Genomic DNA, 16,205 nt, shown 5'->3' on the forward strand with positions numbered 1-16,205 from the left:
CAGTAGAAAATTACATTCGCCAGTGCGAAGAAACACTTGATGACATTCATGACAGTCTTTGACACTGCTGATTCCGTCTGAAGTTGTCCTTTCTGTAATGGCACTGTGGTTCTAACCCATTAAACTTGATCTGATGCCTTTCGAGCATAGCGCGACCTCAACTTTTGCTCTCTTGGACGGACAGGAGTCATTAGAGACACCTTTCAACACCATTCGACCAAATTTGAAAGGGAGCTAAAGCAGCGAAGGGTGCTTATGCTTTTTCATTCCTCCTATTTCGTGTCCTCTTGTGGCAAGATCACTGGGTGGGGGGGGGGGGGGGGGGTTCTAAAATACCCCAGTTAGGTCAAAGCAACTCACTCACCTTTGCTGAGCCCCTTAAAAATGAACCTGTACATAAGAATAGCAGGTGACTGCAGCCAAGCTATGCTGCTTCTCTTTCGCCGCTACAGTGCTGCTATTGCACCCGATAGTTCGCCATCCAGGATAATTGTGGAGAGTGTCGAAGAGGTTGCCGGGCTGCAAGCGCCTACGAACTGCATCAGAGGTTCCGTCTCTACAGGTGCTGGTGCTGGTGGTTAGTGTTTAACGTCCCGTCGACAACGAGGTCATTAGAGACGGAGCGCAAGCTCGGGTTAGGGAAGGATTGGGAAGGAAGTCGGCCGTGCCCTTTCAAAGGAACAATCCCGGCATTTGCCTGAAACGATTTAGGGAAATCACGGAAAACCTAAATCAGGATGGCCGGAGACGGGATTGAACCGTCGTCCTCCCGAATGCGAGTCCAGTGTGCTAACCACTGCGCCACCTCGCTCCGTCTCTACAGGTACATTTTTAAAGTTCTCTATAAATATGGGCGGGTGCCACCGAAGGTTTCGCCCAACTCAAGGCTGTTAGGGTTAGGGTGACCCTTTGCCAGTTTGTTCAAGTATGTGTCAGTGTCACAGCTCCCGTGATTATGTAGGCAGGGGCCACACATAACTTGAGTGCTATTTCGGGTGATGTTCAAATTTCGCAGAATGCATTTGATCGATTTTAGTGGCTCCACACTGACAAGAAGGCTAAAATCGTAGTCGTGCGCCGCTCTAATCGGATACAGCCCCACAATTTCATGAGAGAAGGTTGTCAGAAGTTGGGCAGAACGTCTTCCTGTTGCACATCACGCTGCAAACTGTCGTTTCCGATCGTTAAATGTGCGGAAACAAACGCCTCAGGGACAGGGGTGGTTTCATTGGTGCCCTTTATGTCCCCCTCCCCCCTCCTCCCCCCCTCCCCCCGAAGCCTTTTCGTTATATTCTGAGCGGCGGTGGGTGTGGAACGTTTTCCTCGACCGCTCATAATAAAGCTCTGTGTGTCGCTGTTCTGGCCCCCAGCGCAGAGCCGTCAAAAGAAGGTGTGAAACGTGCTAAGATTAGGTGCGACGACCTGCTGATCGTGTGACACCCCCACGCTGGCACTGGGCAGAATTGTGGTGAAAAACAAAATTTTCAAATAGGTGTGAAATCCTATGGGACTTAACTGCTAAGGTCATCAGTCCCTAAGCTTACACACTTCTTGAGCTAAATTATCCTATGGACAAACACACACACCCATGCCCGAGGGAGATCGCCAACCTCTCCCGGGACCAGCCACACAGTCCATGACTGCAGCCCCTTAGACCGCTTGGCTAATCCCGCGCGGCAATTGTGGTGAATTTGGTGCCAATGTGACATTATTAACCCACCTTACACGTCACAAACTTCTGAGCTGTGGCCTTTCTTTCGCATGTGTTGACACCCCGCTGTTTGAAGCGTCCTCGAGACCGAGGTTGTCGCAGGGAGCCACGCTTTTGCATTGTTGCAGAAGAAGTTTTTACGCAACTTTGAGCCAAATTTCAATGGGGGGGGGGGGGAACTACGTTCTTTTGAAAAACTGATCCTTTAATTCTGTTGCACAGTGTGGTTCTCTCTACACGTTTATTTTTAAATAATGATTCATTTTAGTTAAACCTACTTTCAAAATTATGAAATTTTCTAAATCAACTAAAAATTGCAAAAAGATAGGTTTAAATGGCGGATGGGGGGGGGGGGAGGGAATGGAGTGGGAGGAGGTTAGTACTCAGGATCTGGGAGGTCTGGCAGGGATTGCAGGGTCACTTCTGCACGTTTGTGGGGCAGGCGCCACGCCAGGCAGGACTCGCGCCCGGCCAGGGACGCTCGCTGGCTGTTGCGCCGGACCCTCGTCCGACGCGGCGTTTCCGATAACACGCGCCGGCGGCCAGACAGTTGAGGGCTGAGGGCCCGGCTGGCTGCAAACGCGTGCCGCGCGGCGCCGACCCGCGGCCCGTCCTAATTGGCTGTTGCCCGCCCCGCGCCACTCGGAGTGCCATTTCACAGAGGCCGCACCTAACGAGCTTTCCGGTGCAAGATGCCCCCAACTCTCGCCGCACCAGCTCCGCCACTATTGTCTTCCGTGTCGCGACTGCCAAGTTCGCTCACCGGCGTTAATTACACCCTCGTGCTGCATCTTCAACTCAAAGACACCAATTATATCGACAAGTTCCAGGAATCCTCCTGCTTTCAAATATGTCTCTAAGTCGCGACAAAGGTCTTTGAAACCTTACTATTGTGATGACATTTATTGTTTGAGAAGTCTGCAACAACATTTAGGTAACGTCTTTACTAACAACTTCAAAATCTCGACCATCAGATGAAACTCAAGAGGTGGACTCTGAGGTCACATTTACACTTCAGTGAAGCATCTTATAATAAACTCAATATAAGGCCACTAAAAAACGAAAATACAAGAGGTATAACTTCCGCATGAATTTAAGAAATCTGCTCACAGTGCCTGGATTCCAGTGCCACAAATGGGAGAAATACCATGCAGATGTCAGGTCTATGATATCACTTATACATTGAAGCGCCAAAGAAACTGGTGTAAACACGTAGAATATGGCGCTGCGGTCGGCAACGCCTATATAAGACAACAAGTGTCTGGCGCAGTTGTTAGATTGGTTACTGCTGCTACAACGGCTGGTTATCAAGATTTATGTGACCAGAATGAGATTTTCACTCTGCAGCGGAGTGTGCGCTGATATGAAACTTCGTGGCAGATTAAAACTGTGTGCCCGACCGAGACTCGAACTCGGGACCTATTGCCTTTCGCGGGCAAGTGCTCTACCAACTGAGCTACCGAAGCACGACTCACGCCCGGTTCAAATGGTTCAAATGGCTCTGAGCACTATGGGACTCAACTGCTGTGGTCATAAGTCCCCTAGAACTTAGAACTACTTAAACCTAACTAACCTAAGGACATCACACACATCCATGCCCGAGGCAGGATTCGAACCTGCGACCATAGCGGTCGCGCGGCTCCAGACTGTAGCTCCTAGAACCGCTCGGCGATAGGACACAGCATCTCCGAGGTAATACTACCATTTCACGGGTGTACCGTGAATATCAGGAACCCGGCAAAACATCAGATTTCACTGCGGCCGTAAAAAGATCCTGCAAGAACGGGACCAATGACGACTGAAAAGAATCGTTCAACGTGACATAAGTGCAACCCTTCCGCAAATTGCAGCAGATTTCAGTGCTGGGCCATCAACAAGCGTCAGCGTGCGAACACTTCAGCGAAGGATCATCGGTTTGGGATTTCGGAGACGAAGGACCACTCCTGTACCCTTGATGACTGCTCGACTCAAAGCTTTACGCCTCGCCTGTGCCCGCCAACACGAACATTGGACTCTTAATGACTGGAAACATGTTGCCTGGTCGGACGAATCTCGTTTCAAATTGTATCTAGCGGATGGACGTGTACGGGCATGGAGACAACCTCACGAATCCACGGACCCTGCATATCAGCAGGAGACCGTTCAAGCTGGCGGAGGCTCTGTAACGGTGTGGGGTGTGTGGAGTCGGAGTAATATGGGACTCCTGGTAAGTCTAGACACGATGCTGTCAAGTGACACTTTCGTAGGCATCCTGTCTGATCATGCATCCACTCATGTCCATTGTGCATACCAAAGGACTTGGGCAATGGCATCAAAACAGTGCGACACGCCACAAGTTCAGAATTGGTACAGAGTGGCTCCAGGAACACTCTTCTGAGTTTGAACACTTACTTTTGCCACCAAACTCCCCAGATGTGAACATTGTTGAGCATATCTGAGATGCCTTGCAACGCGCTGTTGAGAAGAGGTCTTCACCCCTAGTACTCTAACGGATTTATGAACAGCCCTGCAGGATTCATGGTGTCAATTCCCTCCAACACTACTTCAGACATTAGTCGACTCCATGCCACGCGTGTTACGGCACTTCTGCGTGCCCGCGAGGACCGTATACGATATCAGACAGGTGTGCCAGTTTCTTTGGTTCTTCGGTGTATTTCGCCGCGCGGAGTGGCCACGCGGTTAGAGACACCATGACACGAATTGCGCGGCCCATCCCGCCGGAGGTTCGAGACCTCCCTCGGGCATGGGTGTGTGTGTTGTCCTTAGCATAAGCTAGTTTAAGTAGTGTGTAAGTCTAGGGACCGATGACCTTAGCAAATCGGCCCCTTAGGAATTCACACACACTTTCTTCAATTTATTTCCTTATAACAATCAAATAACATGCATTCGCGCCAGTACATTAGCCGTGTACTCACAGTTGTTAGTACACCACAAAACCTTTCTTACTCCAAGTTCTCAGGCCATTATGATTTTAAAACTCCTGATTTGTTCTTGTAAATAATCAACCCGAAACAGTACTCACCACAGATATGAGTAAACGCTGTTTAGTCTAGTATGTGGCTATCCAAAACACGCAATAGGCAAAACATTAGCAATAAAGGCGGTTTACAAGTAGCACAGACGTCATTGGCGGAAACCACAACAAATTGCCATTCGATCCGCAACGTGACTTAACAAGCAACCTATGACTCTTAGTCAATAATTAATAGAAAAATATATTTCCAAATGAAAAAGAAAATTACATGTGAGCTTAAATACATCACGTGTGAGGTCGTGCACAATTGTCAAGGTCACAGTACGGCTTACGACAACGTCCTTTTACAAATCTGGCCAGCCGCAGTGGCCGAGCGGTTCTTGACGCTTCAGTCTGAAACCGCGCGACTGCTACGGTCGCAGGTTCGAATCCTGCCTCGGGTATGGATGTGTATGATGTCCTTAGGTTAGTTAGGTTTAAGTATTTCCAATTTCTAGGGGACTGATGACCTCAGATGTTAAGTCCCATAGTGCTCAGAGATATTTGAACCATTTTTTTACAGATCTCTTTTGGTCCATCATGGACAGGAGACGTCGGCTGATTATTTAATTGTCAGTGTGAATGAAAATCTCCAAGTGCTGTGTAAATTAAGATGTAATTTTATTTTATTTTGAAGGCTACCAGTTTCATCATTTCACTACGCCACCTTCAGGCTTCATATGCATCTTTCCAAAGAAACGAAAATGTCAATGTCACATAATGCCACAAATCCCTGGATGTCGTGAATTCAATCGTTTCACTAGTGATTAATTCGAACAGTTGATAGCAACTCTAAGCCTTCAAATGAAATACTAGTAAAACTGTTGAATTCACGACATCCAGTGATCTGTGGCACTATATGTCATTCTCGTATATTTGGAGAGATGCATGTGGGGCCTGAGAATGGCATAGTGAAATGCTGAAACTGGTATTCTTCAAAATAAAATAAAATAATATCTTAATTTATATGGCTATGGGAGATATTCATTGGCATTTACAATTACCTTTTATGAAGGTTTACAAGCTAGCGGTAACTAAAATTTCCTGTCACACAACAGATTCCTAGTGATCCAAGAACACAACAGTCAATTTGATACAACTGATCTCCATTTCATATGAGGCGAACTCAGCCGACACCGACTCTGTGTAATATATTGGTGGCTAATGCAGCTGATCAGTCCAGTCTGTCTTCAGGTCGACGCACATGGCATTAAGCACGCTCACCTTCGGTGTGATGGAAGATGATGTTACCTTCCTGATTGCTCGACAGGGAAGACACTGCTCGGAAACACGCGCCGCCTGAAGCGAGCCCCAGAGGGGCCCACAAAAATCTCAAATGTGTATCAAGTAAAACAGAAACCACAGGCTGAGTTATACTGAAAACTGTACTAGTGTTATCAGAAAGCCATGTTGACGGCTACAGCACAAATTAAATATTTCTCGTAGGCCGGTACAAGGTCGACCACAACGGGACAAATGTAGCCTTCTCTGTACTACTAAGTCCAACGATGTCTGCAAGATTTCCGCAGTGTGACAAGTTAAATTCCCGACAACAGTTTTTCTGGTCTCAGAACAGTCAATTTTTGTGTCAAACATCCAGTAGTGTGTGTCGTTCACAGCAATGCAAAGGCGGATCATGTTACTATCGTGTCAGGTACATCGACACTGAGGGGTAAATGATGGAAGGGATGTAGTCCTCACACAAGCGTACCGTGACACTTTCCAGCATGATTTTCATCACGTATTAGTTTCAGCAGAAACTGACAATTGGCACAATGTGAAAAAATATCGGCTTCATTCTAAGGTCGTCCTGATGTGAGCAGTTATCGTGCAGACGGGGCACGTATCTCACGCGCTGTTTCCATTAGGCTCAGTTCTGTAGCGAGCGGAGAAAATGAGGGGAGTAAGACAATGGGCGAATTAGAAGGGTAAGAAGAGAAGAATAAGATGAAGGAGAAAAAGACGACGAATGAAGGATTGGAGGTCACTAAAACAGAAGAATGTATGTGATGAGGGGATTCGGATTGGAAAATGCTAAGCAGCAGCTCCAGAATGCCTACACTTGTTTCTTCTCTTCGACTTATCATGTGGAGGCAGTCTAGTAATGCCAAGCAGCAAATTTGTAAAGAGTATATTCTGAGTTTACTGTTTTATTTTTGCATCTTTGCATTTTTCGTCAGTGAGAAAATGAAGAACGAGTCGCGAAACTGTTGTGACTTTTGACTGTGTGTTGTTTCGTTCCTTTCACGAAAGAAACTTATTGAATTGTGTAACTTTTACTTCACTGGTAAGCTGTGGTGATCTGAGCAGCGACGGGAATTAAATAAGCAAAACAGAGAGACGTCATCAGGGCGACGAGTGGGGTCAACAGGGAGAGGAACTGGACTTGCGAATTTTGCCACGGGAATGTTATCCTGTTCACGTCGACGGTGAACAGACACCTCTATGCATAGAGAGCATTCAGATCTTCGTTTTGGTTTTTGTAGTTCTAGTGATAAAAAACGATGACGTACTGAAACCACATACGCAACATTGCACAGATGAACAATTCCTATGCGTCTACGATGCTGCTCGTATGTACAGAACATATGCATGATATGTTTCCTATCCACTGCATGAACTAGCCATAGAATTTTCCATATTTGGGTCTTATGGAGAGAATGTGGTACGTATCGGAAGACGAAATGAACCGAGTCCGCCTTCACCCACGTCTCTTCCAGCACTTCTCACAGCTTCAGATGGTTCCTTCTCCTCTCCCCGTTCTGACAAGACCACTGCTCGATAAGAGAGTTAAGATATTCACTGTAGCAGTTTCACAGTGCAGAGATATATCCCTGATGTATGGACTGCAAAACACCGTGAACAGTCTCCACTTGTAAACTACATTGAAGACCCAAAGAAACTCGTATAACTGCCTATCGTGTAGGGCCCCCGCCAGCACGCAGAAGTGCCGCAACACTACGTTCAATGGACTAGACTAATGTCTGAAGTAGTGCTGGTGATCAGACAGCAAGCTTACTTTCGTGTCACCCCGACAGAGTCGTATCTAGACGTATCAGGGGTCCCATATCACTCCAACTGCACACGCCCCACACCATTACAGAGTCTTCACCAGCTTTAACAGCCCCCTGCTGACATGCAGAGTCCATCGATCCATGAGGTTGTCTCCATTCCCGTGCACGTCCATCCGCTCGGCCTGCCGTGGTGGCCAAGCGGTTCTAGGCGCTTCAGTCCGGAACCGTGCAACTGCTACGGTCGCAGGTTCGAATCCTGCCTCGGGCATGGATGTGTGTGATGTCCTTAGGTTAGTTAAAGTAGTTCTAAGTTCTAGGGACTAATGACCTCAGAAGTTAAGTCTCATAGTGCTCAGAGCCATTTGAGCCATTTTGAACCATCAGATCGATACAGTTTGAAACGAAACTCATCCGACCAGGCAACATGTTTCCAGTGTTGGTGTTGACGGGCCCAGGCGATGCGTATTGCTTTGTGTCGTACAGTGAGGAAGGATATATGAGTGGGCCTTCGGCCCCGAAATCCCGTATCGATGATGTTTCGTTGAATCGTTCACGCGCTGACACTTGTTAATGGCCCATCACTGAAATCTGAAGCAATTTGCGAAGGGTTGCACTTCGCTCAAATTGAACGATTTTCTTCCGTCGCCGTTGCTCTCGTTGTCGCAGGATCTTTTACCGGTAGCAGAGATGTCGGAGATCAGATGTTTTACCGGATTCCTGATATTCACGATACAATCGTGCAATGGTCCTATGGGAAAGTCCTCACTTCATCATTACCTTGGAGATGCTGTGTCCCATCGCTGGTGCGACGACTATAACACCACTTTCACACTTACTTAAATCTTGATAACCTGCCATTGTAGCAGCAGTAACCGATCGAAAAACTGCACCAGGCGCTTGTTGTTGTCTTATATACACGTTGCCGACCGCAGCGCCGTACCCTGCCTGTTTACATATCTTTGTATATGAGTGCGCATGCCTATACCAGTTTCTTTGGCGCTTCAGTGTAGTTTCTTGCACCGCCAGGCACTCTCAGGGAAATAAAGCCTTAGGATACTACTTGAAAAGTATGTGACTCGAAAAAACGTACAACCTCAAACGCCTGAATTTACACAGAAATAAGCGGGCAGCATATTATGAAATTTAAAAATTGTGCTTATGTAGTGGCCTCATGGCAAGACATCTAGTACTATGATTTCGAACGGACAATTTATACGTGGTCTGCTCCTCATATCATGGTCTTACTACACCCTACTCAGTTTGAAACATAATTCTAGTACTACGCACAGTTTTAGAAAATTTATGATCATATCACATTCTCTTCCAAGCCAAGCGAACAATGGACATATGAGTATCACCAAGAGAGAAGATCGTACTCATTAATGTTATTATTAATTAAAAACGTCATAGCCGGCCGAAGTGGCCGTGCGGTTAAAGGCGCTGCAGTCTGGAACCGCAAGACCGCTACGGTCGCAGGTTCGAATCCTGCCTCGGGCATGGATGTTTGTGATGTCCTTAGTTTAGTTAGGTTTAACTAGTTCTAAGTTCTAGGGGACTAATAACCTCAGCAGTTGAGTCCCATAGTGCTCAGAGCCATTTGAACCATTTGAAAAACGTCATAAGTGAACAATGAGGGAACTGCGATATAGGGCAGAGTCTTTGGCTACTAATCAAAACGTCATAATATGCCGGTTAGAACACAGCCTCTGCTTACATTTTGAATAAAGATCATCACCAATGGCAGCCGAAGACTCCGACAGATGAAGTACCCTAGTTCTGCCATCGGCTTTGTCAAGAGAGCGTAGAAGCGGACACAGGTTCAGATCATTCTCTTGCCCTTGGGGTGTGAAACTAGCCTAAAAAAGAGGAAGAATCAGCAGTGACCAACGGCCGTTGGGTCCAATGTGTATCCACGTAACACGTGTCCTGTAACTGAAAAGTTTCATGACGATCTTTCCATTGGCAAGAGATTCCACATAAGTCCTCCATTCGGGTCTCCGGGATTAGACTGCCAAGAAGAAGGTGATCACGAGAAGAAGCTAGAATATGCAACGAAGGGCTAACATTCTGTGAGTCGGACCATGGTCGTAAGTTTGAAAGCAGTAGGAAAGCTAGAAAATCTGAAGAGAAAAATGCAATACCTCAGTCTTGATATAGCGGATGCCTGTGTAGTGAAATGGAAAGGAGGAAAGGATTTCTATTCAGGTGAACGTTGGTTAATACCAACAGCAGCTGAAAATGATATAACGGGAATAGGATTCGTTATGAATAGGAAAGTTGGGCAGAGAGTGGGCTACTGTGAACGGTTCAGTGATGGGATTGTTTTCATAGGAGTCTTTATGAAACCATCGCCGAAAACGATATTGCTCAACACAAGCAGATTATGAAGAGTCAGAGAAAGTAAATGAGGTTACAGAGCGGGTAATTCAGTATGTAATCGGAGACGAAAATTTAATAAAAGTGGGGGAATGGAACACAGATGTAAGGGGAAGACGGGATAATGTGGTCTAGGCAGGAGGAATGAGAGAGTAAAGGGTTAATTGAGTTCTGCCATAAATTTCAGAAGGTAATAGTGAATACACTATTCAATAATCACAAGAGGAGAAGATATACTGGGAAAAGAGCTGCTGATGGGAAGATTCCACTAGGATTACATCATGGATGGACAGAGATTCCGAAATCACGTTCTCGATAGTAAGGCGTACTCAAGAGCAGATATACACCCAGTTCATAATTTAGTAATGATGACGTTTAGACTCAAGTTTTAGAGGAACTTATGGAAGAATCGGTGTGGAAGGAAGTTGATACTCAAGTACTGAGGAACGATGAGACGTGTTTGAAGTTCAATAAGGATGTGGATACTGCGATAAAGAACAGCAGTTGAAGAGAAGCGGGCATCTCTAGAAAGGGCAGTCACGGATGTTGGACTGGGAAACACAGGTTCAAGGAAGATATCCCCAAAGAAACAGTGAGTAGCAGAAGAAATACTTCAGCTGGTCGACAAAGTAGGAAGTACAAAAGTTTTCAGTGAGAGATAGGAGTAGAGAATCACTTAGGAATGAAATAATTAGGAAGTGCAGGGGAGCGATGGTGGCGAAATGACTGCAGAGAAAATGCGAAAAACTCGACAAGGTAATGTTCGTTGGGCTGAGGCAGCATACAGAAAAATCAGAACAAAATTCGGTGAAATTAAAACCAAGAGTGGTAATATTATGGGTGCAATGGGAATTCCACTGTCAAACGCAGATGGGCCGCGCGGGATAGCAGCGCGGTCTAGGGGCCTTGTGACGGTTCGTGCGGCTACCCCACGTGGGAGTTTCGAGTCCTCCCTCGGGCATGGGTGTGTGTGTTGTCCTTAGGCCATCGGCACACGGAGCGTGCTGTCGAACGTTAACGTTGAGCGTGCCATATCAACGTGCTGCTGAACGCTCAGGAACTATGCGACTTGTGCATACGGTACGTGGGCCCCAACGTGGTATGCGCGATCGCACCGCATTCCAGCGGCAGTTGGGGGATGTTTCTAGTTCGTAAATCACGCTGTTTACTCAACGGGCGAGCGTAAAATTCCAAAGTTAGCTCTACTAAAACGCACATTTCCTCCATCGTCCATGAAAAGGGAAGTACCATGTCCAATGAATAGGGACACAGAGTTATCAAAGTTCCATTACAAACAGTGCGGTACAAATTTGGAATACTTCTCCTCATAAGATAAATATTATTTCATCACTCCCACATTTTAGTAAAACTCCAAGGTCAGTCTTACTTGATCGCTGTTCCTGCCCAGTTGCAGAATCTTTGCAACATGTGAACTACGAAGCGTAAAAGAAAAAGGAGCAAAATATCTTTATACAAATAGCGCAAGCTGTCCTATAGATTAAGCCAATCGAACAAAGACACCCCTCAAAAAGAGGTGAACTTATATTCACATAACATCAAATATTATAGTATATACTTATATTAAACTAATAATAAAGTATCAGAACCTAATACAAAAGGCCATGTTAGGAAAAAAAATAGCCAATGTCAAAACACGAACTACCGCCCCAAGTACCATTTCATTCAGTGACAGTGACGCTGCTCACTACGCTAAACCAACATCAGATCCTTAGCACCTAATCAATTATATTATTCTTGCTGGAAACCTTAATCGTAGATATGTTACCAATTGAAATTTAATTATAACAAATTGTACCAAGAACATTGCGTTTTGGGTGGATCTTCAGTGTGTGGCTGCCTTCAAATAGCCCACTCTCATAATACGCAAGTTACAATAATTCTTTTGCCACGAATATGATGTTTCTCATTGCTTTATTGGAACGAATCACACAGTTAACAACGGGTTTTCCAGTGATTCTCAATTTGCTGGTGCTCAGAAACGGCATATATACGTATAAACTTGAAATGAATGCCAATATGGCGCCCCACAACTCTGTACTCAAGGGAGACAGCGTGCGTGTGACGTAGGTGGCGTTGTGCCATCTCATTGGTCAACGCTCAGACGCACGCTCAGAATATCTGACATGCCAGTTATTGCTCTGCACTTTCGGAAAGACTCCCGAACGTGCTATTCCACGCTATGACGTCAGAAACTCGGCACGCTCAACGCTCAACGTTCGGATGCACGGTCCGTGTGCCGACGGCTTTAGCGTAAGTCAGTTTGACTTAGATTAAGTAGTGTGTAAGCCTAGGGACCGATGACCTCAGCTGTTTGGTCCACCATGAACTTACCACACACACGTAAACGCAGAGAAGGGAGCGGGCAGGTGGAAAGAATACACTGAAAGCCTCTATGAAGGGGGAGGGCTTCTCTGATGATGCGATAGAAGAAGAAATTGGAGTCGATATGGAAGAGGGATGAGACCCACCATTGGAGTCAAAATTCAAAAGAACTCTGGAAGACATGAGATCAGATAAAGTAGAACGGTAGATAACATTCCACCGGTATTTCTAAAATCATTGGGTGAAGTGGCAACGAAGCCACTATTCAAGTTCGTGTGTAGGACCAGTGAGACTGGAGACATTGGGAGTGGCCGAGCGGTTCTGGGCGCTACAGTCTGGAACCGCGCGACCGCTACCGTGGCAGGTTCGAATCCTGCCTCGGGCATGGATGTGTGTGATGTCCTTAGGTTAGTTAGGTTTAAGTAGTTCTAAGTTCTAGGGTACTGAAGACCTCCGATGTTAAGTCCCATAGTACTCAGAGCCATTTGAACCATTTGGAGACATAGCATCAGACTTTCGGAAGAGTATCCATCCACGTAATTCAGAAGACAGCAAGGACAGACGAGTGCGGAACTATCGTATAATCTGTTTCGCATCTCATGCATCCATGCTGCTGACAAGCATAATATACAGAAGAATGGAAAACAAAATTGAGATCTATTTGATGATGATTAGTTTGGCTTTAGGAAAGGTAAAGACATCAGAGGGGCACTTCTGACTTTCCGCTTCATAATGGAAGCAAGACAGAAGAAAAATCGAGTTACTCCTGGAGGATTTATCGTTCCAGAAAATGCGTTCGACAGTGTGGAATATTGTAAGAAGTTCTAAATTATGAGAAAAACAGGAGTACGCTACAGGGAAAGACCGGTTATATACACTACTAGCAAACCGGAAATGCTTTATACTTGCTAAATATATATGGGAATCGGATGTACTGCCTGGTTTCCGTCTCCACCATCTCTCTGGTCATCTCATTTCCTCTCTCTCTTTTTCCATTTCCTCCTGGTCCTTTCTCTGTCCATCTCCTCCTTTCCCTTCTCTTTGTCAGTTTCTCCTCGCCCCCTCTCTGTCCATATTCTCTTTCCCCCCTTCTAGCCTTGTTTACTGGTGTTGAAAGGAAACCTTGATCGGTAATTGAAGTCGTTTAAAATGAATGGGTAAATCGATTGGGATTGTTAGTATACAAGGTACTAGGAAGATGTCTCCAGGTGCTCGATCTGTGAGGATAGTAACTTCAATAACAATATGCGAAAGGGGCGTGATTACAAATTTTAGGACAATTTAAGTTCCGCAGTAATATTCTAATTATAAATAGACAAACCTTTTCTGTTTTCAGTTTAAGTCATCTGTGAGGAATAAAACAAAAGAGCACGTTGCTGCGTGTACAAGTTTTGTTTGAAATTATACACGAAGGAGAAAGAATCTATAAAGGAGAAATAATATACTAATGGTTTAAATGTCTGTATCTTATTGTTATACTTGACTGCGAGAGAGAAAACTATTCCATACATTTCCATAGCACAGAATTTTTTCTCGTAGTCGGTTTTAACATAAAGCCTGCACGGCGTTGTTTAAAAAAATGTACATACAGCCTATGTCCAACCGAACGTTTGTTATGGTATCGGCAAAAATTTCAAGTTAATTGGTTAATAACTTTTCGAGATTTTTGGTAACAGCCTTAAACTACGAGTTGTCTTCATTGAGGAGTGTAGATTATGTGTACATATTGATATACATTATGTATTGAAAATATGTAGCCTATGTCTGTCCGTACTTATACTAGAGAACGTGTAAAAATTTAAAGTAAACCTGTCAAGAACTTTCCGAGATTTTTGCTGAAAACCTTCTCCCATTTATATATTTATATACTAAAAAGAATATGTAGCCTATGTCCACCCGAACGTTTATTACAGTATCGTACAAAAGTGTAAACTAAATCGGTCAAGAACTTTTCGAGATTTTTATTTTTGGTATCATCGTTAAACTATGACTTGTCTTCATATGTAGTACAGATGTGCAAGAACGAAGAGGGAACAACAAGACTGAAAGACTAAGAACAAAGTTCCGGATTAAAAATCGTGAAAGGCCGAAATTCAGTCATTCGCCCATACTGTGCATTCAATACATCTTAGAAGCAATGGCGGAAATAAAAGAAAAGTTCTCGAGCGAGATCAAAATTCAGACTGAAAGGATATCAGTGATACGATTCGCTGATAACATTGCTATCCTCAGTGAAAGTGAACAAGAGTTACAGGATCTAATGAGTGAAATGAACAGTCTTATTACTAAAGAATATGGATTGAGAGTAACGGAATGAGATTAGAGAGTACCTTAACATCATAATTAATGGTCACGAGTAAATTCTGCTAGGTTGGAAACAAAATAACCTATTACAGACGAAGCAAGGAGGCATAAAAAGCAGTGTGGTGCAGGCAAAGAGGGCAGACCTGGCCAAGAGAAGTCTTCCAATATCAAACACAGGACTAGTTTTGTGGAATAAATTTCTGAGAATGAATGTTTGGAGCACAGTATTGTATACTAGTGAACCATGAACTGTGGGAAAATCGGAACAGAAGAGAGTCGAGGCGTATGAGGCGTGGTTCTAAAGAAGAATGTTGAAAATCGGGGGGGGGGGGGGGGGGGGCTGATACGATACGGAATGAGGAGATTCCCAGATAATCAACGAAGAAAGGAACGTATGAAATACACTAACAGAAGAAGAAACAGGATGACAGTAAATGCGTTCATACAGAGAACACAGATATTGGTACACATCCTGAGGGTGCAAGTGTCACACTGAAATGAAGACATTGGCGCAGGAGAAGGACGCATCGAACCAGTCAGAAGACTGATGGGAAAGGAACGTACAATTGTAAAATCCCGTATGGCCCAACACATTCATCTGACATTTGTAAGTCTTACAGTTGGGCGTCATACAGTGAGTTCTCTATTGTTGCTCTCACCACTGCGTATTGATGCACGTAAAAGTAAGTATCGTAACAGACCTGCTAACGGAAGTTGGAAGGTATAGTATTTGTCGTAGTGAGAAGGTCATAGCAGGGAATGTGGAACTCCTATCTGCAGTATAACACCATTCACGACCTCCTGGGTAATTAACCACAGTTTACGACGGAACAAAGTTCCTCAAAGTGTGTCAAACAGACTGCAGTGAACTGAATTAGATGCGCGCGAACGCAGTAACTCTATCCCTGGAGGTTTATGAGTGTCTTAACATGGAGATACCTAGGCTATGTTCGTAATTATTCAGAATTATTTCCTCGTCCTTTCAGTTATTTAAAATGAAGTAGTTTTCCACTTGATTTAATAGTTACTACTTATTGGTGCCACTTGTAGGTGATTTCAATAGAGCCAATACTCCAGCACAGAAATTTATTTTATTGACCTGGTTAATTTGTGTAACGAGACCTTACCACTACAATGATTGTGTTTATTTCGAGTAATTCCTTGTTTGCAGTGGTTCCAAATACATAGGGGGATTTTAATATACGTCACAGGTGCTTTGCGCTTGTGGTGTACACTAATATTCGGATTAGACAGATCATATGTATCTACTTGCATCTCAGGTTCGTTCCATTTACATTACTTCCGTTTATTCTTTGTCGCTGTTCATTTGTAATGCATTCAATGGTTAAACTAGCACTCTATTTCAAACGGTACGCATTTCAAACAGCACGCATTGTCGAACATCTACGTGTAGGAGTCACGGAATGGGAAAGGTAAATAGCGC

This window comes from Schistocerca nitens, chromosome 4 (assembly GCF_023898315.1).
Source record: "Schistocerca nitens isolate TAMUIC-IGC-003100 chromosome 4, iqSchNite1.1, whole genome shotgun sequence".
NCBI lineage: Eukaryota > Metazoa > Arthropoda > Insecta > Orthoptera > Acrididae > Schistocerca > Schistocerca nitens.